The sequence below is a fragment of the Emys orbicularis genome, chromosome 8 (assembly GCF_028017835.1).
Source record: "Emys orbicularis isolate rEmyOrb1 chromosome 8, rEmyOrb1.hap1, whole genome shotgun sequence".
Lineage (NCBI taxonomy): Eukaryota > Metazoa > Chordata > Testudines > Emydidae > Emys > Emys orbicularis.
Window position 1 is genome coordinate 86332412 of NC_088690.1, and position 27894 is coordinate 86360305.

Sequence of the window (27894 nt, forward strand, 5' to 3'; positions counted from 1 at the left end):
AAACTGTTGCTTTACAATGCAATACAGAAACACACACGCAATCGTTTGTTGATTTTTCCTTTATCCTCATTCCCTTCATCAATCTATTGAAGAAAACAGTTTTAGAAATCACACCCATAATGAAGGCTAAATTCAGGCAAGCTCTGAGCAGGCATAACTCCACTAAAAGGAGGGTTTAGTTCTATATGTCGAGATCAACAATATTCTAATCATCAGTCCAGTTGTAGTCCTTTTCCCATTGAGTAGAACTTTCACACATGAGTAGGTCCTTAACATTCAGAGTTAGCTCTATATGTAGAAACAAAAAGTAAAATCTGCAGAAACAGAACACATCTAACACAGATCATGCTTATCCAGAAGGGATATTAAAAAAATACACAAAGGGAATTTTGAATTTTGATACAAATATTTATAGCTGTTTGAGTAGAAATGAGATTTACTATTATTATTTTAATGACTTCTTATCCTTGATAGCACATACTGAGTCCGATCAATAGGTTGGTGTGTTTCAGTGTTGAGGATGAAGTGAGACAGAAAAGAACACACGCCATATTCTCTGCCCAGCTCCCCTTCCTTTCTGCCATTCAGATAGTGCAAAAGGAGCAGCAACTGTCAATAACTTCCCTGCTGTGGGACACAAAAGAATTAGGGGAATCCCCAGCAGGTGTGGTGTTGGTGTAGCTGGCTCCTGTACCTCCCTCCATACAGCCCCCAGTGCAGGAGGCAGATAGCGGGCAGAGAGCCCCCTTTCTGCTGTAACCTGAGTCAAGGTCAAAGCAGCAAATCAATAATAAACTATGAGAGACCCAGCCCCCCTTCCTTTGCTGCACTCAGTAGAAGCAGAGAACCTAGCCCAATGCATATTTTTATAACAGATTCATCAGCTTAAAATCAAGTCTTATGTAGTCAAGTATTTTCAACATAATTTGGCAGAATGGATCAGTCGCAGACCCAGTGTAAGCAGCTGCAAATCATCTGAAATCAATAAAGCTGCACCCATTTATACATAGACCAAGGGTTTGTTCCTTGCAGGACTGCCAATGAAGGGTAAGAGAAAGCAGTGCTGAGCTCATGGTAGGACTGCTGAACACAGCACCGTGCTCCTGATGATCCTGAAAAGTGTGGGTACTGCAGGTAGGTGGGCCAGCAACAACTCTGTACCCTTGTGTATATCAATGAGCCATTGGGTGCAAGACATGTTGCATCATGGGAACTCTCAGAAGCATTGCTAAGTCTGTTGCTTGCTAACCCTCATGACAGCCTGTGCTCTAATTTTTCTCCTAAGGTCAACTCTTCTGTATATTTGAGTAAAGCAATGCTGTAAGCTGGCAGCAGGAGAGTGCTGAAATAATTAAGATGGCCACTAAGAATAGGGTGACCATACGTCCTGTTTTTAAGCCCTGTCCCGGCCATCCAGACTTTTTTGGCAAAAGTGGGAACTTGTCCCGTTTTCTCTTGCCAACTGATCAACTGACTCTCTTTCTCCCCAAAAGTGGGGAGAGGGCGAGCAGTGGTGCCAGTCCCGTGCAGTGGGGGAGGCAGGGCTTTGGCAGGGGGCAGGCGGGGTTCAGGTGAGCAGCGACGCCAGCCCCGCCTGGGGAAGGGGGGCAGGGTTTGGAGAACAGTTTGGGCCAGGCCAGCATGGGGTGGGGGACTTGGGCGAGCAGCTTGAACCAGCCCCGCGGGGAAGGGTAGAGGGTTCAGGTTAACCTCACGTGGTGTCCCACTTTCTCTTTGGGAAATATGGTCACCATAACTAAGAATATCACTTGCACATACTGGATTATACTTACACCAGTGACCATCGCTTGTCTGTTCCCCCATCATGCCTACTTCTTGCCACCCTCTTACCTTGCTAACCAGTGCTCAGGTCAGTGCAGGCCTAGCAGCAACATGTGTCAGCTAATAAGCTCTGTGCCCATTTCTCTGCCCTATGCTGAAGCCTCACTGTATAGATGCTGCAACTGCATGTTCATAGTTATTATTATTATTATTAATAATCATCTTTATTATGGTCATGCCTAAAGGCTAACCACAATTTTGTTTTGTTTATTTTGGGTGCGTTTACTTAGGGGGGGATAAGCTAAGCTGAAAGAAAAGGGAAGGGAAAGGAGGGTAGGGGGAAAGGACAGGTGCGAAGAGGGTATATTGGACAGTTATGGTGTGAAGCTGCTAATTCTTTGCCTTGCTTTAGTTCTTGTCAGTATCCTGTATGACTGATCCCTGAATTTGTTCCATCAGCAGCAGGGAATAATAGTTCTAGTAAATGTTTTGAACATTTTCTTTGAATTACAGTGCTTGCATCACTGTGCTATTTGAGTGCTTGGAAAGAATTTATTTACCACAGAGAATTTCATCTTCAGAAAATTATACTTTATGCAAACTTTGGTGATTCAGCTAAACTTTTAAGTGTTTATGGAAACAGAATTAAAACTCCTAACCATTTGAGTGTCACCCACTGTACCAGGTGACAGGATGTGCAAAATAGACTATTGCTGCATCTCTTGGGTGTCAGCCAACTGGCTTCAGTCTTGCAAGAAATGCACCACAGCCCCCTTAAAGCATTTAGGTATGTGTGTAGTACACTGAAATCACTGGGATAGCAGGCATGCTTAAAGTTACACACATGCATGTATCAGGGCACAATGTACACCTCCGATTATTGCCATTAGACTATAGTGCATTAATTTTACATTGCACTTTAAAAACAAGTTGATTTTTTTTTAATAGGTGTATGGTATTTTATACAAAGTATCCTTCCATTATGAAAAGTAGTTCCTAGTAATAATGAGAAAATAGGGAAAAAGATACAAATACATTCTCTGTGCTATTATGAATACATTTTTTTTTTTTTAAATTTTACCCTAACCCTCTTTTGCTTTTTGGGCTATGTGAATCTTTTTCTCCCATACGCCAAATCCCAGCCACTCTTTCAGGAACAATTTGACACCCAGCAACCAATTTTAACTCACTTTCTCTTATGAAAATTAAATGTCAATTACTGTTTACCTTTTACATTAGACAAGGAGTTCAAAGTGGCAGAAAGGACCATAAGCAGCAGCTCAGTGCTATGGAAGGAAATGACAATGTAAGCCCCCGATCCTGCAAATGAATGTGAGAGGGTTGTTTTTCAAAAATTAGTATTTGTATATCAGAAAAGTGCCCCTTTATGCTTGGTTTGGGGAAGGTGAGTTTTTGCTTAGTCACCAGGAAGTGAAATGCTACAAAAAGATTAGTTTGGGCTATAAATGCTTTGCTTAACCAAATTCCTTCCCTCCTCTTCTTGGGCCACTGGAGGACAGCTTGAGAGCTCTGACCAGTGACCTCTGGGGTATGTTATTTAGTCTTGTTCACTCTGGCAGACTATTTAAGATCTATCTCATTTGTCCAAGCTCAAAATAAACAAATCTTGGGGCATCTGTAAAACCATTAGATTGGGGCCACCTATAATGTCTTAAAATAGTGACTATCAAAATAAAATCAAACTCTCTGCCTGTCCTGCTCCCTCATGACTCAGAGGCCCTGGTAATCACAAATTGGGCAACCTGTCTCCAGTAGCTGTGCATACAACAAATGACTAGACCCTTTCATTCACCTTATTGGGTAGGGTATTAAATGGTTTATGCATTGGAGGGCCCTGTTATGTTGTTTCCTTCATGTTATCAAGCAAACTTCACTTTCATACTGATGGAATTAGTGTTCACTGTATCTAAAATGTAAGCAGCTGAACTCATTACTAAATATCTGTTAAATATAGTAAAGAAATTTGGTATTCTTTTGGGCAGCTCAACTTTTGACTCTCTCTCTCTCTCTCAAATTGTCTCTGTCTGATTTCTTTTTGGTATGGGCCTATCTTGTTTTTATGTTGTTGTTTTTTTAATAATATAAACAGAGAATGTTGTATTATCTTGTCTTTATAGTTCCATGCTATTCTCTAGCATTGCATGCCCTGAATGTCTCACCCACATGGCCCCTAAGTGTCCCTGCAGATCCAAAGCTGGATTTATGGGGCAACACTGCATGCATGCCTCCTGTCTGGCACAGAGCTCAGAGTTGTGGGGACTTCCTGAGTGTCCGTGTGTTTAGGTGTAGAGATAAGCATAGGAAATGTTAGAGACAGAAACTTTACTGCTACACCCCCTATGCCACAGCATGGATATATTGAAAGCATGAAAGGGTGCTTCAGTCACTGTGCTGAATTAGTACCTGTGGAGTGGCAGCAGAGCAGCTACATAGCATGAAGGGATGGTTATCACTCTGTCACTCACTCCCCCACCCCCACCCACTGTTGCCTTTTCCCATAAAAATACCCAGCAAACAGCCTGATCCTCAGAGTGGGTTTAAAGAAGGCCTATATCCTTGGCTATGCTGGAGTATTTTTTTAATTGAAGTTGGTCCTATAGTCCCGTTGTGTCACTTTAATCACTGCATCTATTCCTGCTTGCATTATGTATGTTTCTATCTCATTTGTTTAATAAGATATGCTTTGTGCTTAATTTTAATTATGAGGATGAGAAACATGGGCAGTAAAACCCAGAATGCCCATTTCCAGTTCCTGAAAGAAAAGAAAATGTAAGCGTTGCCACCACAGACTGTGCTTAGCTATCATAATGTAGTTACATGACAAACTTTCAAGAAGCTGAATAAAATGAACTAAATTCTTGCTAAGTTATCCTACAGGATTTTTTTCAAACATGCAGATGTTTCATGGAAAAGTTGTTTTAAGTACATTTCCTGAGATAGCTACATTTTGTTATAGCCCATGAGTTTGTTTTAATTACTGTTTTATTTGTTTGAATTACCATATACACAATATCTGCAAAAAGTGAGCATCTGCTCATCAGATTTCAACTACATTTAACCCAAGACTGTAATTTTTGTAATTCTACACTCAAATATGTACAGTTTGTACACATAGATATGTACAGTACACTAATAATAAATACTGCTATGTATTTGTATAACACTTTATAGGCCTGCTCCTGATCCCATAAGGAAATCCATTGACTACACTAGAAACTGGATTGGTCCTGATATATTGAAAACACTGTAGAATCATTAACCAGTTATTTCCCACAACATCCCTGTGTTATATAAATATATATATATATTTATCAATATAAATATATTGATAGAGAAACAGTCAGAAAGGCAAAACAACATGTTCAAGGGCACATAGTAATTTAGTGATTGTCAGAATTAGAATATAGAACCTCCTACACCCTACCCACCGACCTCACAAATGTGTGGCTTCTTAAATGCTCTATTGCAGCAGGAATTTTCAAAATATTTTCCTTCAGCTTCTGTGTTTATTTTTAAGCTGCATTCTTTGATCTGAAAAATTTAAAGGTAGGTTATTTTTTTTAATGGCTTTTTCCCCCAGCTCAGCTCAGCTGCAGTGAGAGACGAATTAAGCCTGCTTACATGAAAGCACAGTTAGTTTCTGGTGAAACATATAACTCAGGGATGATTTCCCAGCTGCATATAAACACGTTAACACAGATGCAGAAAGATGCTTTCCGGAGGAGATGGGGGGAATTTGTAACAAGCAACAGTTTTTGATATAGAGATTAAATTAGCTCTCACAAGACTATTGAAGCTTTAAATAACTACCCTTAACATGCCCTGCCAACCCTTGGAGATTCAAATAAATGTTTTAAAAATATTTTGCAAGATAATGGATACTAATTCTGAAAGTAAATAGCTACTGCAATATTAAGCATCTCAGACCATTATTACAAGTAGTACTAGAACTCCCAATGGCTTCTGATTTATTTGATGTTAAACAGTTTCCCCTTGTATTTCACCTTACCTATTTTACATACATTATATTGTGATTAGCACTAAACAGATGCATTCAAATATCCTGAGGAGTAGCACCCTATTTCTGTGGCTCTGAGACATGTATTAGTGCTCATTTTAATGCCACACTTCTAAATAGTTTATTGAGAAGGGGAACAGAGGAATGGTGAACAAAATAATGTATACAGTAGAACCTCAGAGTTATGAGCACGTCAGGAATGGAGGTTGTTCGTAACTCTGAACAAAATGTTATGGTTGTTCTTTCAAAAGTTTACAACTGAACATTAACTTAATATAGCTTTGCAAGTTTACCATTCAGAAGAAAAATGCTGCTTTTAACCATCTTAATTTAAATGAAACAAGCACTGAAACACTTTCCTTACCTTGTCAAATCTTTTTTTTTAAACTTTCCCTTAATTTTTTAGTAGTTAACGTTAACACAGTACAGTACTTTGTTTTGGTCTGTGTTGCCTGATTGCATATTTCTGGCTCCAAATGAGGGGTATGGTTGACTAGTCAGTTCGTAACTCTGGTGTTCCTAACTAAGGCTAGGTCTACACTACCCGCCTGAATCGGCGGGTAGAAATCGATCTCTTGGGGATCGACTTATCGCGTCTCGTCAGGACGCGACAATCGATCACCGAATCGACGTGCTTACTCCACCAGCGGAGGTGGGAGTAAGCGCCGTCGACTGGGAGCTGCGGCAGTCGATTTTGCCGCCGTCCTCACAACAGGGTAAGTCGGATCTGATACATCGAATTCAGCTACGCTATTCGCGTAGCTGAATTTGCGTATCTTAAATCGACCCCCCCCCTGTAGTGTAGATGTAGCCTAATTCTGAGGTTCTACTGTAGTGCGAGACTACAGTGCAAGACTACAGTGAAGCAAATGTGAACTGAAGTAGTGTAAAGTTTACTGAGTCAGGAACGAAGGGCCCCAGTCTTGTGAGATGCTGATCATCATCTACTCCCACTCATGTCAATGTATTTGTATTTCTGGGATTAGCTGTCCTCATGGAATTAAAATGAGAGCTGAGGAAATTCAGGTGCAAATTCATAATGGTACTCAGGTGCCCAGTTTTATGCTCCACTGTGGTGAACAAAACTCCCACTCAGAAGCTGCCTACCCCTATAAGTGCCTAAACTCATTCAGTGCCTAAGTTTCTGTCTTTGAACATGCACACTGCTGGCCCACTCTAGGAAACCAGATCCCTAAGAAACAGAGCAATCCAGGCAGCAGGAGAAGATAGGTGGAAATGCACCTAACTTGTGGGTGGGGCCTGATCCAGCAGGCAGCCTCAGAGGCCATCTTCCAAATCAGATCCCATTCAAAAAATCAGGGAGAGGAAGGGAAAGCAAGTGGTTACTAATGTCCCCTTATAACTTTTAGGTCAGTGGCTGGAGCACTTGCTTGGGCTACGGGACACCTGGGTTCAATTCCCTCTCTGCCTGAGCAGGAGGAGGGAGTTGAATAAGGGTCTCCCATGCCTCTCAGAAGAGTGCTCTAAGTTCTGAGCTATGGGATAGTCTGGTGTGGGGCTCCCTCAATCTCTTTTCTTGAAACTATTCCATCTTGGATAAATATGTAAAGAGTTTTTAGTCCAGAAAGTGAAAGAATGGCACTCTAGCTTGGTGTTTAGGGCACCCATCTAGTAGCTGGGAGTTGCAGGATCCAGTTCTACTGCTCCAATGGCTAGTTAATCACTTAGCTCAGCTAGAAAAGCTTCAAGCAGAGAGATTTAGGAAGCCCTACACCAGACTATCCCTTAGCTCAGTAGATAGACCTTTTTCCTGAGAGGTGGGAAACCCCTATTCAAATCCTTTCTCCCTTTCATGAAGCAGCTAGGGAAGGGAAATGAACCTTGGTCTTCCACATCCCAGGTGAGTGCTTTAAGTTATAAGGTGGGCACCTCCTCTGCTGGAGATTTTGCATGGAGCGAGGAAGGTCACTAACTCATTCTTATGTGAAATGATTTAGGCACTGAGGCCACCTTATTCCAGGAGAGGCTTCCCAGCTGTGGTCGCTAGCCAAGCTAGGTGCCTCCCTGTAGCCCAGACTTAGGTGCCTATCTTTGCTTGCTTAGGTGATTTCCCCACCTAGCATGCTGGCTTTGTGGATTGTATTTTTCGGCTCTTAACTCTCCCCTTTCATTGAGTAGGGAGTCTAGGCACCTAACTCAGGCTTTGTGGACCCCATTGTGGGTCGTATGATTTTCTAGGTGTCTAAATCCCTTTGCAGATCTGGGCCTCCATGCTTTATTCTGTACCTAATTCATAGCAAGTCTTGTTCTTAAGACTCATAGACTTTAAGGGATCATCATGATCAACTAGTCTGACCTCCTGCACATTGCAGGCCACAGAACCTCACCCAACCACTCCTATAATAGACCCCTAACCTCTGGCTGAATTACTGAAGTCCTCAAATCATGATTTAAAGACTTCAAGTTAGCAGGTATCAACCCCAAATAGTTTCCCTGTCAAAAAAAGGGGGGGGGCAGAAGGGAAGAGTACTTTCTTCTCAACACATTGTCAGCCACTCTGCTGAATCAGAACGGGAGTGGGAATGCATAAAGTGATAAAACCCTGAAGCTTCCTGAGTAACTATTTTATTTATAAACATGACCAGATCTTTCTCTGTACTTAAACTCACACAAGGTCTTAGCTATTATATTTGTTTGCATTTACAGTTTCAAAGACTGTTTGAGATAGCAGGCTTCCAAACATGACAAAGACTTATTTAAGTGAAAAAGATACATCATTGCTTGTATGACAACATACATTTTTTAAAAATGCGATTCAAAACAAATAGAGTTCTACATATTTTAAATCCAAATACCATCCATGCATATCCTTTAAACAAACAGTAGCTGCTTTCTAATCATGCATGAACTCGGACAATGGATAAATCCTTGGTATTCTTTATTTGAATATTGTATACAGGATTGTGTTGCTGCATTGATCCTCTAACTCTGCTGGCCATGAATTTCAATTTCCGAACTCTGACCTCTGAAATCTGAAATTATTATTTGGATGAGGCAAGAATTCATCCCTGTGCAGGGCAGAGCTAATGTTAGAGGTTGTTTTCCTTGGCAATAGGATGTGTATTTGCCACCTCCAAAGAGAATAATACTGCCTGACAGCTGGTTTCTTATTGCTTGAATTAGTTTTCTCAGTACTAATCCAGTGGCAGGCATTAATACACTGGCTGGAGGTGAAGAGCTATTTTGCTTTTTCCCTTTCCCCCATGTGATTCAGGACATAAAAGAAAGTCCTGAGGTTATATTTTATGAGTATGTTTAGATAGCTCATTATAAAACTCCACGTTGACAAAGAAGAAGGTATATGGAGCCATACTCTCTAAACTTTAAGCCCTTACTACTATTAAAACAAATACAGTGATAGCTCAATCTTGTTGCATGATTATTTCTTATTCCACGGTCAAACTATGAGGGATTTTCATTGTAATTTTTTCAAGTTTTTGTACTGGAGAGGGAACAAGGAGATAATGGTATGTTTTGCTCCCCTTTTGCTTACAATGACAAGTTAAAATGCTAAAGAAAGAAACAATGTAAAATCATATCGGCGATTTATTATACAGATGGTGCAATTCAGATATTCCTCCTCCTTTAGACTTCCATTAAAAACCTGCCCCCAAATATCTACTTCCATTGAATTTTCTATTCCACTAAATATCAATGGAAAATATCACCTGAGGCATCGGATCATTTTTTACTTAAGGGACGAAAGGTTTACTAAGATGCTGGGGTATCCTCTACTCTTCAAAATGTGCCATGAGACCTCCAACTTCCACTGGGACAGCCACTGGAGATGAAAAGGAGGGACTAAGTTTAACATCTCAACCAAAGGGTGGCAGTGTTAGAAAAGTCTCAAACATTTATCTTCACCTGGCATAACTATAAAATAAACAGCTCTGCATAATAGACAGGTTTTTATACTATGGACACTTTGGGAGCAAGTGATTGACATTTGGAATTCTAAAGGAGACAAAATATAATTAGCAGGAACAATTGCCATCCAAGGAGGAAGGGTTCCCTCACTCTCTTTTAACAATTAGTTACTGAACAACAAAATACAATCTCTGGGGCTGACTCTGTCCTTAGGGAAACATCCTGCATAATGTTCAGTAAGAGATTTATAGTATTTAACACAACTGTTTAAGAACCATTCATCCCTTCTTTTCCATTCCTTCTGCCAAGTTCTTAATATATTCTCCTGTATACCCCTGACTTGTTTACTGCACCCTCATCCTCTCTGCCCTGCCCCCTCTCCTTTGTCCACTTGAAGTAACATGCAGTTGTGAACATAACCTTCCTTTCCACTTTTCTGTCCTGAACACCACGTTCTTTAACCTCTGCACTGGTTTCCTCTTTTTTGGAAAAAGTTCAAGCTGCTTCAAGCCTTTAATAATTCTGCCACCAGGCTCACTTCATTCCATCCCAGTTTCCCTTTTTACCAATTTCTTGTCTTATCTGCCCTCTCTAAATGCCCTACTTTCTTTCATGCTGCCCCAGCCTCCCTTCCATCCAGTTAAGAAGTGATTCAATTTTTATTGAAATCAATGGAAAAATTAGCATTGAATTAAATGTGTAATGGAGTGGGCCTTTTGCTTCCGTCAAATACCTTCCAACTCACATTTGTGTGTGTGTGTGTGCGCGCGCGCATGTGTGTGTGTGTGTGTAGCATTTCAGTTATTTTGATAATATCCCTTTCAGGATTTATTCTGTACTTCATTCTACTGTATTCATTATATGCCTCTCAGTGTTTCTCTGTACTGAAGAATCATGCTGTATTGACTATATGCCACTCAATATTTGTTCATCATCGTATCTACTGGAACAATTCCATCTATTCTGTCAAAAATTTGGTTAAGAACCTCTTACACATGTAACAGCACTTGTAAAATGAACTTTTGCTAAACTCTTGCTCACACCATTCTGTTGTAGCAGAGACTTCTGGGACAGAATTGTTTTGCTGTGGGAAACAGGGCTAAATGGCCATGAACTGCTATTAGAAGCACTTCATACTGGTTCAAAGATATTTTATTTGTGTTTCTCTCTCGTGGTTATGTAACATGGCATTAAAAACTTTGCTATTGTAGACACTTTTCTCTTTCATCCTTCAACTCTGGCCTCTCGTCACCTTGGATTCCCTATGACTATTTATTTTACTTTACAACATTAATTCTTACTATACATTGCTTTAATTAAAATCCATCTCTGGACTAGGCCATACTTCCAGAGAAAGATGGCCCACCAGCATCTGCATAAGACTGCATAAAGAGGATAAACTGCTCAGCTGTTTGGAACATGTATATCCCAATGAAAATGCTAGTTTTTCTGAAATGTAGCAGTGTAATTGCCTGATGGAGTGTTTAAGCAGAATCCTCTCTCCAATCAGGAGAAGTCTACCAGGAAAGTTAGACCAGTCAGTCCTAAAGCTTTAGGTTCCAGTCTTCTGAGTTCCAGGGAAAACTGTTACCCAATATTGAGTGATATAAAAGAGTTTTAAACATCCCAAATGATGGAAGGTAAAAAACAAAAAACTTGTTAGACTGAACTATCAGGGAACCACCAGCCTCGAGATCAGCTACAAAACCTACAAACAAAACCATGTATTCATGCTGCGGCCTTATGACATTAGGAGGTTCCTAAGTTTAAATAACTTATTAGGGGGTTAGCTGAGGAGTATTGTTATCAGTTAACTGGAGGGATAGCTTAAGGTGATCAATGGAGGTTGAAAAAAAGGTGTTCTTCCAATTAGCTTTCTAATTGATCAAGAAAAATCCTGAGAAACAGTTTGAAGGCATTCTAATAAATGAAGTTAAAGGCTTTTTTGTGATTTTACATGCCTTTATAATTAAAGGTGCACAGAAGCCATTTTATAAAGCTGAATTACATGGGAGTTTCACAGCTTGAAGTGAAACAAAACTGAAAGATTTGCATAGGGAATACAATTTGTTCAGTTGCTTATTGATTACTAACCCTTTTCCTTTCTTTTATTTTCACTGTATCTTAATTCACTAAACCTAGATGCTAGATGCAGTTACATTACAATACCAGTTTAAAAGGGAGAACTGGGAAACTTCAAATTACTGTTAGGTACAATAGTAGGATAATGGGCACCATTAATAAAACATTTTGCCATTCTGAAGTCACTGTTGTATGAGAGTGACTTAAGAATGGTAAGATACATCAGTTTTGGAGTAGTTTTATAGGTTTTTTCCACAGTGGTCAGATATATTTTAATACTGAATTAGGAATTCCTATAGAAGTAGGAATTAAGGACATGGTTTGAAGGCAAAGAAGGAATATTTTAAATGATAATTTATCAAATCAACACAAAGTAAATGAGGTATTTTACTTATGTGACCATCCAATGAGAATATAGATGGTATGCTTGATCTATTTTTTGTGTGTGCACATATTATAGAGGCTCAGATACTATGGTAATGGGGGCTTTATAAAAATGTAAATAGAAATATAGGTACATACATAAGGACACAAATACTAGGACCAAGATTTTTTAATATGGATGCTGAAAAATAGATTCCTAAAGACATATAAAAAGTACTAAGCACCCATTAACTTCTATGGGAGCTGTGGATTGCTCAGCACTTTTGAAAGTCAGGCCACTAAAGGCCTAAATATGGACTTAGGCATCTATTTTAAAAAATCTTGGCTTTTATATATGTGAGAGTCTGACAAAAGAACCATTTTAAAAAAAAGAAGCAAATATCCAAATTAAATTGTTTTTAATAAAAAATTACATTTGTTTACTAATACCCCGGAACAGTTTTTTTTATCCAGTGCAAATCTATATCAGTTCAAAAGATAATGAGTTCAATACTATGGTAGAGTTTAAATGTCAAACATCACCCTTTGCTACAGTTAACAAATGAAGTTCTACCATGTGTGAAAATTTCATGATGATACAATTTGTGGTTACTGATATATTTCAATACTTGGTGGACAGTTATGGTAGAATCTTTCTTAGCCATCCCTCAGATTTCATTCAACTTCATTACAATGTGGATGACCTTCACAAATCCAATAACATGCAGTGTCAAAATTGTCTGGAAGAAAGTGAATGGATATGCTTAGAGTGTTGAGTGAAATATACTTAATTCTGATAGAACTTTTTATTTAAAGAGCTCCATACAGGCTGAAACACAGGAGTCAGAGATAATGTGTAAATCAGAAGACATCTTTTAGCTAATGGCGTGCTAAATGCCAATATTCAACAAAAATTACATCTATATACCTGTAGTACATTTACTCAATACACCTCTTATTTCTTAGGCTTTGTCTACACTAACACTTTTATCGGTAAAACTTTAGTTGGCCAGGGGTGTGAAAAAAAACACTGACAAAAATGCTGATGTGGACAGAGGCTCTCCTGACGACATAGCTAACGTCGCTTGTTGGGGTGCTTTAATTATGCCAACAGGAGAGCTCTCTTCTGCCGGCAAAGAGCAGCTACACGGTAGACTTTACAGAGGCACAGCTGTACTGCTACAGTTGTGCCGCTGTAAGGTCCGTAGTGTAGACATAGCCTTAATTAGAGTAATGAGCATAGTCAGAGTATTGCTGAGCACATATCACTCTGAATGCCACTTGGAGCATCCACTATTTTTGAGATTAGGAACGAAGGAGTTATACTTGAGTGTTTAAGAATATATGATTCCCCATTCATTACTTCCAAGCCCATCAGGGCAAAAGAAAACTAGATCTATTTGATCTAAGATGATTACTTTGCTTATGAGAAAAAAAACAGAGAAGTTGCATGAATGAAAGGGTATTCAGGGTGAGGTATCCCAAGGAGAAAACAAATCAGTAGTAGCACAGGCATTGATACATTAGTGACAAATGAAGCCAATGGCAATAAGTAGTTGATTTTAAGTGAGGACATATTCCACTCAAACACCATATAGTATAAAGCCATACACACCCTTTTTATTTTCATTCTCTGTATAGATTTGCTTTGTACTGTGACAAGTACAGTTGTGCAATACTGGAAAACAGTTGTGCAATTATCAGTGACCAAATACGTATACCATAGTTATTAGGCAGTCAAGTTTGGGTGCCTTGTTCCCCATTTGCCTCGATGGGAAGGGTTTCCTGGCTAAACTAAGTCTCCGCAACTCTTGCTAAGCCACTGAGGTGTATGATGGGAAATTGAGTCCAGAAAGTGAACCTGCATGAGATACACAAACTGCAACTCCCATAAGACACCACAGCAACATTTCCTAATTGACAGTTTTCAGACTTTGGTCAAAATGTTTTGACTGAAAGATTTCCTGGTTTTGAGTGTTCAGTTTTATGAAATGTCACCATTTTTCACAGAACACAGACACTTTGTGCAAAAAAATTTGTTTAGCCAAAAACCCAATTTTCCATCAAAAAAATGGTTTCAAAAGAAAATTGTCAACCAGCCCTATGTGGAAGTCAACATTTGATATAAAGGGAAATCTTCTGTCTTCTTTTATCACAATCTGGCAGCAGAGCTTATTAGTTTAGTTTTAGGTCCACTAGAGGATATTGCAACTGATAAATACCCGAGTAAACATATTCCAGTACAGAGCACTGGTATACATATGAAATAAGTGAGGCAGCATGGCTTAGTGGCTAAAGCACTGGATTAGCACTCAGAACTGAAATCTATTCTCAGGTCTATCACAGGCCTACCAAGACAAATTTGGGCAAATCACTTCACCACTTGGTGCCTCAGTATCCCCATCTGTAAAATGGGGATAATGAAACTGCCCTCCATTGTAAAGAGCTCTGAAATCTATGGATGAAAATGAGCTAGGGATTATGATGATGATACATTACAGCAGAGAGTATTAATTGATCAGCTAAAGCCCATCACATGTTAACTTAGAGGAAACCTGCAAACTCTGAATAAGCTAGTGAGTTCAAAGAAAATAACAGAGACTTAGCGGAGTGCAGCTGGCAACCCAATACTCTTAAAAGACTTCTTAAGGAAACACTAGCCAGGATGGAACACGCATGGGGGTTTGGCTTCTCACTTTTTCTTCCACAAGCTGACATTCGTTTCTTAAATAAGGAAGAAGGAAATAGCTAGCTACTAATCTTGCATCTGCTTATATCCTATGGAGGGCTAATGATGTCTTCTCTAACTATTCCGTTCAATGTGGGGGCTGGCATTGGTATAATGATTACTGGTGGGGCCTGCCATTCCACAATTCTGGACCACTGAAGTAGCAGTTTTGCTATTGGACTTCAACAGAAGCATGATCATTCCCCACGTTCCTGTATCCAGCTTTATCACTGACTCACTGAATAACCCTGGGGTGGTCCCTTAAGCTATCTGGCCCAGATCCTCAAAAGTACTTAGGCACAAAACTCTCATTGAAACGGCTCTTCCAGGCAGTCCAGGGGGCCAATGGCCAAGTCACAGTTTGTCACCCCCCCCCCCCCAAGAGTCCTCCAGAATCTTGCAGGCAGCTGGAGGATGAAGGAAGGGTAGGGGGACCAAAACCCTCCTTCTCCACTGGGTCCCAGTCCAGGGCCCAAGGGGAGAGAGGCAAGGTGTGACTCAGTCCCTTTTGTCTCTACTCCAGATCAGCCTGCTCTAGGCTATTTCTTATCTTCCCTATTTTTCCTTCTGTATAGGGCATGGCCACAGTCTTCTGCTTGCACACTCAATACTTCAGAGCCTCAGCAGGGGGTTTCCCAGCTCAAGCTCAGAGTCCAATTGTCCCTTGTAGTCAGGTCTTGCTCACAGTCCTGGTCCTTCCTCAGCAGCTGCAGCCAGACTTTCTCTCTCTCCCCTCCCCTACAGCTGCAAGAGCTCCCTTTTAAGCAGATCCTCTATAGTGAGTATGCCCGGCAGCTACTGAGAAGCAGGATATTCTTGACCCAGTGCTGTTCCACCACTCCGTTATCCTTAGTGTGGGGTCTGTAAATCCCATCACAAACAATTACTTGTTTGTACCTAACACTAATCATAAGGAAATCAAAGGTTTTATAAAACTTTTTAATTTGGTGAGTGCCTCTACCTGTATATAGGTGCAAACAAATATAAGCTTCTGTCATAGCAAGAGCTAGTGCTCTGTTATTTCAGGTGAAACTCAGAGACCTCCAATAATTCTGGAATAACAGAACATAAGAACATAAGAGAGGCCGTACCGGGTCAGATCTAGCCCAGTATCCTGTCTACCGACAGTGGCCAATGCCAGGTGCCCCAGAGGGAGTGAACCTAACAGGCAATGATCAAGTGATCTCTCTCCTGCCATCCATCTCCACCCTCTGACAGACAGAGGCTAGGGACACCATTCCTTACCCGTCCTGGCTAATAGCCATTAATGGACTTAACCACCATGAATTTATCCAGTTCTCTTTTACACTCTGTTATAGTCCTAGCCTTCACAACCTCCTCAGGTAAGGAGTTCCAGAAGTTGACTGTGCGCTGCATGAAGAAGAACTTCCTTTTATTTGTTTTAAACCTGCTGCCTATTAATTTCATTTGATGACCCCTAGTTCTTGTATTATGGGAATAAGTAAATAACTTTTCCTTATCCACTTTCTCCACATCACTCATGATTTTATATACCTCTATCATATCCCCCCTTAGTCTCCTCTTTTCCAAGCTGAAGAGTCCTAGCCTCTTTAATCTCTCCTCATATGGGACCCGTTCCAAACCCTTAATCATTTTAGTTGCCCTTTTCTGAACCTTTTCTAGTGCCAGTATATCTTTTTTGAGATGAGGAGACCACATCTGTACGCAGTATTCGAGATGAGGGCGTACCATCGATTTTATATAAGGGCAATAATATATTCTCAGTCTTATTCTCTATCCCCTTTTTAATGATTCCTAACATCCTGTTTGCTTTTTTGACCGCCTCTGCACACTGCGCGGACATCTTCAGAGAACTATCCACGATGACTCCAAGATCTTTTTCCTGACTTGTTGTAGCTAAATTAGCCCCCATCATATTGTATGTATAGTTGGGGTTATTTTTTCCAATGTGCATTACTTTACATTTATCCACATTAAATTTCATTTGCCATTTTGTTGCCCAATCACTTAGAAAAAGATACTGGGTTTTTTGAAGCTGGAGAATGGTTGCAAAAAGGGAACAATTCCTCCACTTTACTTCCTCTTTTTGTAATGAAGGATAAGGACAGGTAATAAAAGTTGGAAAAGTATTTTCAGTTAGAGTTGCAATATGAGTTTGTGTGATTCTGCTATACAAAAATCAGCTTAATTAATGAGTTGGTTAAAAATGCAATTTCCACAAAATATTTTGAATGAAATGAATATATTCCTAAAAAAAGTTATTTTGAATTGAAAGAGGAAGTGAATTATTTGAAATGGAAGTGAAATTAACATTTTGCCCCCCACCCACCCACCCCTGCTCTTTTTTGGGGGGGGAGGGGCATTTCAAAGAGGAAAAAATAAACTCCAAACAGGAATATTTTTGTTTTGATTCAAACAAACATGTTTTTCTGAACTGTTAGTCAAGAACTGAAAAATTTCATACAATAATTATGCATGAAAATTTTCACAAATCTAAAAAATGTTGACAAATGTTTTGACTAGCCCAATTGTTTATGCCGGTCATGGTCACAGGGCTAGCTACACTGTTTGCCTTTATAGTCTCTCTGAGAGCACCCCATGAGGTGTCAGGCCGCATGCCTTTACCTATCCCATCTCATGTTGGAGTTTTGCAAGTCTTCCATTCTTAGATATAGCCCTGGCAGGACCCATGTATCTACCCTATATACCCATCAGGTCCGATTGAGTTCGGGCACATGCAGTCTTCTCTTTGGGAGTCTGTGACCAGTGGTATAGAGTGATAAAACAGTCTTCTGTAAATCAGAGCAGTTTATTTTAGCAGTAAGAACAAAGTTATGTTTAAGAAAAATACAAGATTTGAGAACTATTTTGCTTGCTTCCTAACATGCAACATGACTAGTTTCTGACTTCTATAGAGAATTGTGAATAAGGCTATGTAACCTAGTATTACCATTTAGAAGTAATAAAGCAGAAAATGAGCATTTAATGAGAGTTGTAAGGCAAATTAGATTATAGGTTAAAAAAAAGTAATTTTATCTAAATAAAACATCTTTTCAGGTTTACTATATATTTGTTTCTTTAAAGATACTATAATCAGGTTGAGGATGATTTAGTAAAAGAATTAAGAAGGATAACTACTTAACGACAGGTTTACCTTTATTTCAGAATTATCAGTATAAAAAAAATAAAAGGGATAAATACATGTTTTTAAACATATTGTGTAGAGACTGAAATAATTCTGTGTCAGAATGAGATCTTAAAATTATATACCATACTGGTGGCAGATGCAGAAATGTGACAAGTCTTTTCCATTGCTGGATTAAAATTGTAGTAGTTTGTACTGTTTAGTTTGTAAGGTTATGGCTACATGTTTCAGCACTTACGATTTAATTAAAGGAAAAAGAAAGAAAGAGCTTATAGCGTTGAGTGCATAATGTTCCACATTATTCTACACAGCACAAAGCCAGTTCACCATCCTGATTCCTGGAATCAATCACTGAAATACAGTACTAAGTCACTAGTAGTATAGTTCAAGGTCATAACAAGACTGAAGACTACACTGTAATGTTACAATATTCCCTGAATAACGGGCAGCACATGGCTGTACCGCTACAGGAGCAAGCCAGAGAATGAATTGTGATTCAGTCATGATTCTTCCTTTGCTTACCACTTGCTCTGAGGAAAGCGCACATTGCTTGATCCCCTTTTTGTCCAGCAGATTATTCCCTGCTGTTCACCCAGCCAGCTATTCTGGCCGTGGGTAAGGAGGCTCCTCCTGCTCATTAACACTATTTGCCTCTTCCACACTCATTTGCTCATAGTAGAGAGTATTGGCTAAGAGGGCCCTACTCTCCCCCTCAAAATCTTAGCAGGACTGTAAGTGGGACTTTATTACCCCTTATTCTTGTGTAGCCATATAAAGACTGACAACTTAGCCCATAGTGAAAGAGATTACATTAAAAAACAAACAAACACATACCTTAAAGAATATTAAGGTTACCAAGTGTAAAAATCATTCATTCAAAAGTTAAGAAATGCTGATTTAAGGTTGCCCATGCAACCTCAGTTTAGCCCTCTTCTACATATCCATTGATATAGTCCTTAATTACATGATCACATACTATTTTTTCCAGAAGACCCTGCCTCAATGAGTGCACAGAATAGATGTTCGCAGTATGTGATCATGTAACTAAAGACAATCATAATACACATGAGCACAGATAGGCATTTTATAATTTAAGTGCTTGACTTTTCAGCATTAACATTCTTTATAATTAGCTTTCTTTAAAATGTAATTTCCTAGGTTTACTGTAAACTGAAAACAAACAAATTCCATCATGTGAGACTATGTTGACAACTACATGGTTCAGTGTAATCAGAAGCTCTCTACCATTTGGTTTATAATAGAGTAACTAGTAGGTGCAGTAGGTTGTTATCTCCTGTGGATCAGCCACTACAGAGGAATGAATCTAGGGCCGGCTCCAGGCACCAGCTTCTCAAGCAGGTGCTTGGGGCGGCCGCTCCACAGAGGGGCGGCAGGTCCAGGTATTCGGCGGCAATTCGGCGGACGGTCCCTCACTCCGCCTGGGAGTGAAGGACCTCCCGCCGAATTGCCGCCGCAGATCGCGATCGCGGCTTTTTTTTTGGGGGGGGGGGGGGGGGGGTTTGGCTGCTTGGGGCGGCCAAAACCCTGGAGCCGGCCCTGAATGAATCACACATTTTGCCAGAGGACTTCACAGTTATTTGATGACAATAGGTGATTGCTGAACCCAGGATTGCTAAATTTCATTTCCAGTTTGCAGAAGAGCATGTTTTCAAGTGTTCAGAGACTCACTGGCCCCCATCTTCCCCAGTCTACCCCCCAGCACGACTTCCTCCTTCAGAATCCCAGCATGTACTTTTCTGTCTCTATTCTCCCCAATTATTTCTCCCACAGCCTGTCCCTACAACTCCTCTGCTGTTATTTCCCCCATCCCATCCTGCCTTCCCCCTCCCACTCTGCTCCTCACTCATCTACATTTGAGTCAGATTGTTTCCTATTTGTCCTCCATGCCTATCCAGGGCACCAGCACTGGGGCACTGAAAATACAGGTCAGACATTCTCCCTGCTCTCAGTTCTGGTGCACAGCATCACAGCAGTCCCCAACTGCCAGGAGGAACAACTGCACTTACAATGGGGCTGGAATTGAACCCAAAGTCAGCACACACCCCACCCCTCAATTTTATGGGAGATTCTGGGAACACATTTTAATTTTGCACTGTGCTGGCTTCTGTCCAGTTCTAATCTGGAAGTGACAAAATATAGCAAAATATACTGATCTTTGTGGCATTCTTTGCCACAACCAGAAACAGGAAGTTCCAAAAATTCTGCATGAACGCACATCTTGTGAAAACTTCCAGCCCAGTTATTCCAACTCACAAAGTTCAGATTGTTTAGATAAACTTCATATACTCATCCAAACTGAACCCGAAAGCCAATCCTTTGGGAATTTGCCCGTCATTGCCTATGAAGTTTATCTATTCCTTTAGAAGTAACATAATCAGAGAAACACACAAACTGTACTAAAATGTACTGTATTCTTTCTTTCTTTGTGAAAAGGCAACTGACAATAGCTTGAAAAGAGAGACTCTCAAAATTACCCTATTCATGGCATTTCACAGCTCTTAAACAGACTGATGCTTTAAGGCTGTGTTTTGAACAAACCTTTAAACAGATGTATGGTTTAGGCAGCCATGTGGACATTCTTCTCCACAACAAGCTTTCGATTGCTTTGTAAAGATGTGGTTCCAAGAATCACTGTCATTTTAAAAAGCCAAAAGCAATTGTATTCTCTTCCCTACTGAGAGTGGACCTGGGTTAAACAGCTGGCAGTCATTGGGAATCCTGAGAAAATCTTACACACTGAAAGTAAGAATCTTGTCTTCACTACATCTAAAACACCTTATAACATGATACCCTCATTACTTTGTATTAAAAGGTGTTTAAAAGACCTCAGATTGCAATGAATAGGAGTCATAGCAATAGCAATTTGGTGTGTTTCTTTTCTCATGTAGTACAATGCTGGCATTGTAGAACATGAGCAAAATAAGGAATTGTAAGGTAAATGCTTCATGCTATGGTTTGACAGTGCTTAAAATTGGTCATTAACTTACTGCATGCTAACCAGAGAATAGAAAGTATAAAATATATCTGTGGCCACTTTAGCCATTCGGAGGAGAAGAGAAAAAATCATGACTGAGTGGCAGCAGGAAAACAATTTGTTCTAATATTAGCTGAGGCAGGAGGATTCTAGATGCTAGACTGACTCCTAGAACAAAAGGTAGCTGAGCATGACTATAAAATATCCTATAAAAAAAAGGAGAGGAAGGAATTCTATTGACTTCACTAAACTGTAATGTACAGCTGTTTGCCCCAACTTTGACCATTTGAGACAGTTGCCACAACCAGTAGGAATGTCAGAACCAATTAGTTATCAGTAGAGAGGGGAATAATGATCATATTATTAAGGCTCAGGATGAGGAGTCATGTCTTTTGGGTTCTATTCAGGCTCTGCCACAGACTTCCTATGTGAATTTTGTCATTTAACCTCTCTGTACATACAGATGCCCCTACATACCTTACAGGAGAGCTGTGAACATTGTTAAGGTGCTCAAACACTATGGTGACTATGATTAAATTACACCTCAAAATAAGACAAAAGGAAGGTTGTGCTTGTGCCTGTTCCTAGCATGGGTACACATAGCGTTCACCTCCTTATGCCTCCCACAAAAGAGTCAGAGACAACTAAAAGCCCTGCACTGGTGGGGGCACAGGAATTGCTGCCTATGATCTACTCTCTACAGCAGCCTGCAGAACCAAAGGGATAATAGATAATAGAGTAAGAAAATGTCCTCTGTGTGTCATGGAATTATTGTGAATTATGCAATCTGTGATAAAGACAGTAGTATTTACCTGTTGAATGATTCTGGAGGGGATTTAAAGAGCTTCTCTCTACCAAAGGGGAAGCTGAGATATTATGATAATTGCAGTTGTCAATGCAGGAAGAATAGGATGAAGAACGAACAGCACTAAATAAATCACGTACATACACAGTCACTGCCTCAGATAGGAATACCATATTCAGCGTAATAAAACTGAAATATGGGATAACCATATAGACAGATCCAATCAATCAAATTTTATTCCAGGGCGTCCAAATAAAGTTGTTTTACAGTCCATGTCTTTTACCTGACTTTTTTGCCCCCTCAGAACTGTTTAATCCTCGAACCCAATATCCTCAGATTGTTTCTACATAAAATGAATGTGTAATATTGTTGCTTCCATTAGAAATCATGACTACAAAATGATATGCCACTGAAAAATATTACCGACAGCCATAGAAAAAACATCAGGGGGAGGTTAGGATACTGAGAGATCTCTGTAGTTTCACACTTTGGAGAAGTTTGCAGCCACATTTAGGGAGTAGGGCATGTGCTATCCATGCATTCCCATAGACAATTGGGGAATTTGCATAATGAGCTAAACCTTTTAGGTCACTCCCTGACTCCCTACCCCAGCCATCAAGCTTCTTAATTACACACTATCCCTGCAGTACTTGCTCGGAGAGGCTTTTATCCTCTCAGAGGTGGAGACAGAAACAATGTCTATTTATGGTCCTCTTGCTCTTCTCCTAGTTGCTTGTTTTTGCACTTGCTTGAGTTTCTTTTTACCAACACGGGGGTGGACAACATAGCACTAAACCAGCAATTCTCAAAATGTTAGTCAGGACCCCACAGTGGATCGGGACCCCATTTTAATGGGGTCACCATGGCTGGTATTAGACTTGCTGAGGTCTGGGGCTGAAGGCTGAGACTCACTGCCCAGGGTCAAAACCCAAGGGCTTCAGCCCCGGGTAGCAGGGCTCAGGTTAAAGCCTTCCCCCCACCCCCGAGGGCTGAAGCCCTTGGGGTTCAGCTTTTGCTCCCCTTTCCTCCCCACCCAGGGCGGAGGGGCTCGGGAGGGCTCAGGCTTTGGTCCCCCTTCTTGGGATTATGTAGTAATTTTTGTTGTCGGAAGGGGGTCGTGGCGCAATGAAGTTTGAGAATCCCTGTACTAAACCTATTTAACATTATATACACTTTTATATTTGTGCTCTAGCACATGCTATAATTGACCTACTCTTACAGTATGCTTCTTCATCTTTGCCTCAGGAAAAAGACATTCAGGGGAGCTGGAAAAACTAATATTAATTGACCTGGTAATATATTAGTTCACATTAAAAGCCAATTCCATTCTGTAGGTGGCAATCTTGTGTCTGGGTCATGTAACGCTCCAGCACGCTGATGGAGGTGACATATTGTGGATGAAATGTTAAACCGAGGTCCACCTTCTGACCATTTGTGGTCAATAAAATCCTATAACACTTCTTTAAAGAGCAGAGGTGTTGCCAAGTATTTTCATCCTGGCCAAACTTCAACTTGGGCAATTACTAGAGCTTATCTGGAATTTTTCAATGAAACATTGAATGCCAATTCATTGAGACCAACATTTGTCATGGAAACATCTGTTTTGACAAAACTAATCCACCCAAGAATGGTCAATCGCCAGGTGGCCAGGGCATTCACCTGGGAGTGGGAGACCCAGGTTCAAATCCTTGCTTTGAAACCTGTGTCTCCTACATTCAAAGTGTATACCCTAAACACCTGGCTATTGACCTTGGTATTCTTGGATAGGTTGCTCTCAATCTCTCCTATTAGAGCTTTTCCACAAGGTATAAATAATTAAATATTCATTGGGCAAGAGAAAGTAATTCTATTGCTCAAGGACATTCAACTGCAAGACACAGACTCTTGAACCTGGGCCTCCCACAAGTTAGGTGAGGGTACTGGCTACTGTGATCTTTCTCTAACAACCCCCACCCCGAAACAAAACCAACAGTGTTAAAAGATCTCAGTTTCATCCCAATGTGGAATGGGAACATTTTTGCAGAATGGGAGAAATGTTTTCCACCCCGCTGTAGTAATTACATTCTGCCTCTCTTAAATTACACTGCAGTTTAAGTTGGATACATATTTTCTTCACTCTTAAACTATTTTGCAGTGTTGCTATCTGTTAAACAGATGCAGCATTTGAATTAAATGTTTCCTATATATAGCTAGGATATCACTTAGTTACTGTAAGTCTAAAGCTGTTTAGACTCCACAAGAGTAAAATGCACTACACAAATTATTATTTTTTAAATTGCAGTATATATTTGATAGAGATAAACTGGAAAATACTAAGTGACGTAACTGCCAAATGAGCAAATATAATCTTGAGATGTGATTTTCAGTCCTATATTACTCAATTCTACAGTGTGTACTCTAACAGAAGTAAATGCATTTTTATATTGCTATGTTTTTGCTGCATCAGATTTCCCAGGTGACTTTTCCCCAGCACCAATCAGAACCATAGCACATATAATATGGTGAGGGACCCATCTGCTACTTCTACTTCATAAAATGACTCAGGATATTGGGATATGCCCAAAGAATGCTTTTAGATTTTCAGCAAATCCATTTCTTCTTATCCATTTTGACCTCATTTTTATCCAAGAAACGTGTGACACTTAAGTGAAAGTTGGCTAAGGATCTCCTCTGAGTCATATATCAATCTACTCCCGTGTCTCAGGAAGTGCTCTAAGCTCAGTCTTCACCAGCTGAGAGAATTAAAGTCTTGAGTCTCATTCCCTAAGCAAAATTATTGTATTTCAGTGTACAATGCTGCTCCCGTTTCAGTAGATCAAATTATGGCTATGTGGCTTTACAGCATCATCACTTAAGGGTTTGTCTACACTTAAAATGCTACAGTGGCACAGATAGACATTACCTACACTGATGGGAGGGGTTCTCCCATCAGTGTAAGTAATCCATCTCCCCAGAAGGTGGTGCCTAGGTCAAAGGAAGAATTCTCCTGTTAACCTAGTACTGTCTACTCAGGGACTTGGGTCAGCTAAACTTTGTCACTCAGGAGTGTGGATTTTTTTCCACTCCTGAGCGACATAGCTAATTTTCTAGTGTATACCAGCCCTTAGTCTCATCATAGAATCAATTGAAATGGGGCTAAAATTATACTACTGAGCAAAAATAAGTATTTTGCAGACTCCGTTTTGGCTGGCCTAATGTTGACTGGTTATAAACAAGAATAGTGTTCAGATGAGCAGTAGCTAAATAAGTATTGTAAATAATCTTGTCTTCTTAGTATTTCTTTATAATTTTTAAGTTACCCTCTATGACATAGTGATGTGTAAGAGGGGACTACAAGAAGGTCTTTGATAAAATGTCGCCAGTGGTTTAAAAGGACTGTAACAGGGTGTACTCACTTCCAGAGCACCCCCTCGTGCCAGGATATGGTTCTGCTCTAGCAGCCCCAGTCATCTCTCATTCTAGTATTGCTGTGGTCTGCAGCTTCCATACCCTGGCCCTCTGGCCAGATCATCTTTCAGTTCATCCCCTTAAGGAGTAACAAGAGAAATACAAACAGAAAACCGAAAGTCTGTGGTCTTTATGTCAGGGCTTCAGCCCCCATCTGGGACTCATCCATTTGTCTTTGTCTCTTCACGTCCTGAGTCTTGTACTTCCCCTCTTGGTGGGGGAGAGGTAGGAGAACTCAGACCCACCCTCTCCTCTAGGTTCCAGCCCAGGGATCCCATGTTAGGCAGTTAAGGCCTGCATCTTACTAGCTCTTGCCACTTCCCAATGGACAGGGAAAGAGGGGAACCTTGCCTCACCCACTGTGCACAGCTCCTGGTCCCTTAACGAGAAAGACAATAACACTACTTATTCCCCAGGACTGTGTCCTTTTTTCCAATATCATCTGTTTTCTAGGTCCCTGCATACCTCAGACCTCTGAAAATCCTAAAGGGTCATGCCACATGATGGTGCCTACAGATCAGCCTATTACCCTTAAGAGAACAGACTACCCCATTACAGGGACACTGCAATGATTTCCCTGGTTCTAGTGAAGTCACCATGGACATGGCTAATCACCACTGTCAGAGATACATATTTGGAATTCTTAAAAATACCTCTGAAGAACATTATTCCTTTGGAATGGACCTCAGGCTGCACCAAGTGTCAAAGACTTTAAAAAAAATCAAAGGGAAAGATACCCAGGACCTTCTATTATCTTTTCATTCAAAGTATAAACATTTCCAGCCAAGTGCAAGTTCATCTCCCTCTTTCCCCTCTCTACAGTTTCATCCCAATGCTATTTCATGCTTCCTAATGTTGTTTAAACTGTAAATGATTTCCAATCCACTCTTCCTCTGTATAAGCACCTGCACCTCTGGAACTCAGGGGTTATCACAGGATAAATATTTGTGGGATTCCTATGTTAAAATACTGAGAGAACATTAGTGCGGTGATGTCTGTGAATAACTAGCTGGACAAATAGATGGAAGCAGACATATGACACGTACAGTAGACTGTACAATTTGACTAACTTGGAGACAAAAATGCTTATGAAGTACTGTCAGGCTTTTAAGGGTTTTTCTATCCTCACCTCTTTTAACAACACACTGGTAGATTTCTCTGTCTATCATTGCACCTGCTATGTTAGTGATCGTATTGAGTGTAAGCGCATGTTACATGAGGAGCTTATAGGTTTGCTATATGGATGTATGTGTAGGATAGACCAACATGTGGTACAATTTATATTACTAGCTATGCTCCTAGTTAAATGGAACGACATTTTTTTTGGTCTGAAGCTACATTACTGTGGGGTTGCGTACTTCTGAGGAATGTTATTTATTTGATATTTTTGTTGCTGATTTTTAGAATGGATTATCCCATTGTACCAGCAATATTATATTATATTTAAGGCTGAGGTGGCCCTTCAATTTTTAAATCCCCATTTTCAAACATCTTTTTTTAAAGTTACTTTTAGATTGAAATTTCTCTTTGTTTCAACCAACAGCAATTTTCATCTAGTGAAATGTCTCATAAAAATCTGCTAGGACCTGATTCTGCTCCCATGTAATTGAGTAGTGCAAGTTCAGTCCCCTAATCTGTTTTTTAGTTATTGGAGCAGGAAAAGAAAACACATTTTACCCATAAGATATATGTATATGCTTTATTGCACATGGAGGACTCAAAAATGACTATCGTAAAACTTCAAACTAGGCATATTCATACTCCTGAATGAGCACTAAGATGAGGCATATTTTTGAAAAAAAATATTTAGGAAAATAATTTATAATATAGGAAATAATATACTGCACACGTGCAGTGTGTTAGTTTCCCTGAACAACTGAAAGACAAACTAGTGTTGCAAACATTCAGACCTACAGAATCTACCTCCCTGCTATCACAGGGCATGATTATATCTACTGTAAAGAGGGTGGACTACATTTAGTCAGGTTGTGCACTCCTCAACAAACTTTTCTGCAACAGAAGCCATCCTCCATCTGATAGCACTGTCCTGGATTATAAATTTACTATAAGGAACTATATATAACAAATGCAAATAATAATATATCCGATTTATGGGCTTATTCCTGCAAGGTGCTGAGAAGAGTTGGTTGAAAATGGATTGGCAGAACAGTTTTCCATTGAAAAATGCAATTTCATCAGAATTAAAATGGTCATGAAATTTTGACAGGAAAAATCTAAATTAATCATTTTTTACCATCTTGTTTCATTAAGGTCTAAACATTTCATTTTGATTGTCTCATTTTGATTCATTTAATCATTTATATTACAATATTAATTCTAAGATGTATATAGTAAAATAATATATAAAGTATCATATTAAAATTAATACTTTATCCTAAAAGTTGACATGAATCAATATAAGAAAGTCAAAGTGAACCCTTCATTTCAGGGAAATTTTGGCTTTTCTTTCAAATTCAAAAGGTAATTTTTTCCAAATTTTGGAGTTTCCTGTGAAATGGAAATTCCAATTCCCAACCAGCTCTACTTCTGAGCACTCAGGCCCCAATCCAGTAAAGCCCAGGAGTAGTCTCACTGAAGTCAATACAGCTACTCATTTGCCTATAGTTCTTATATGCTT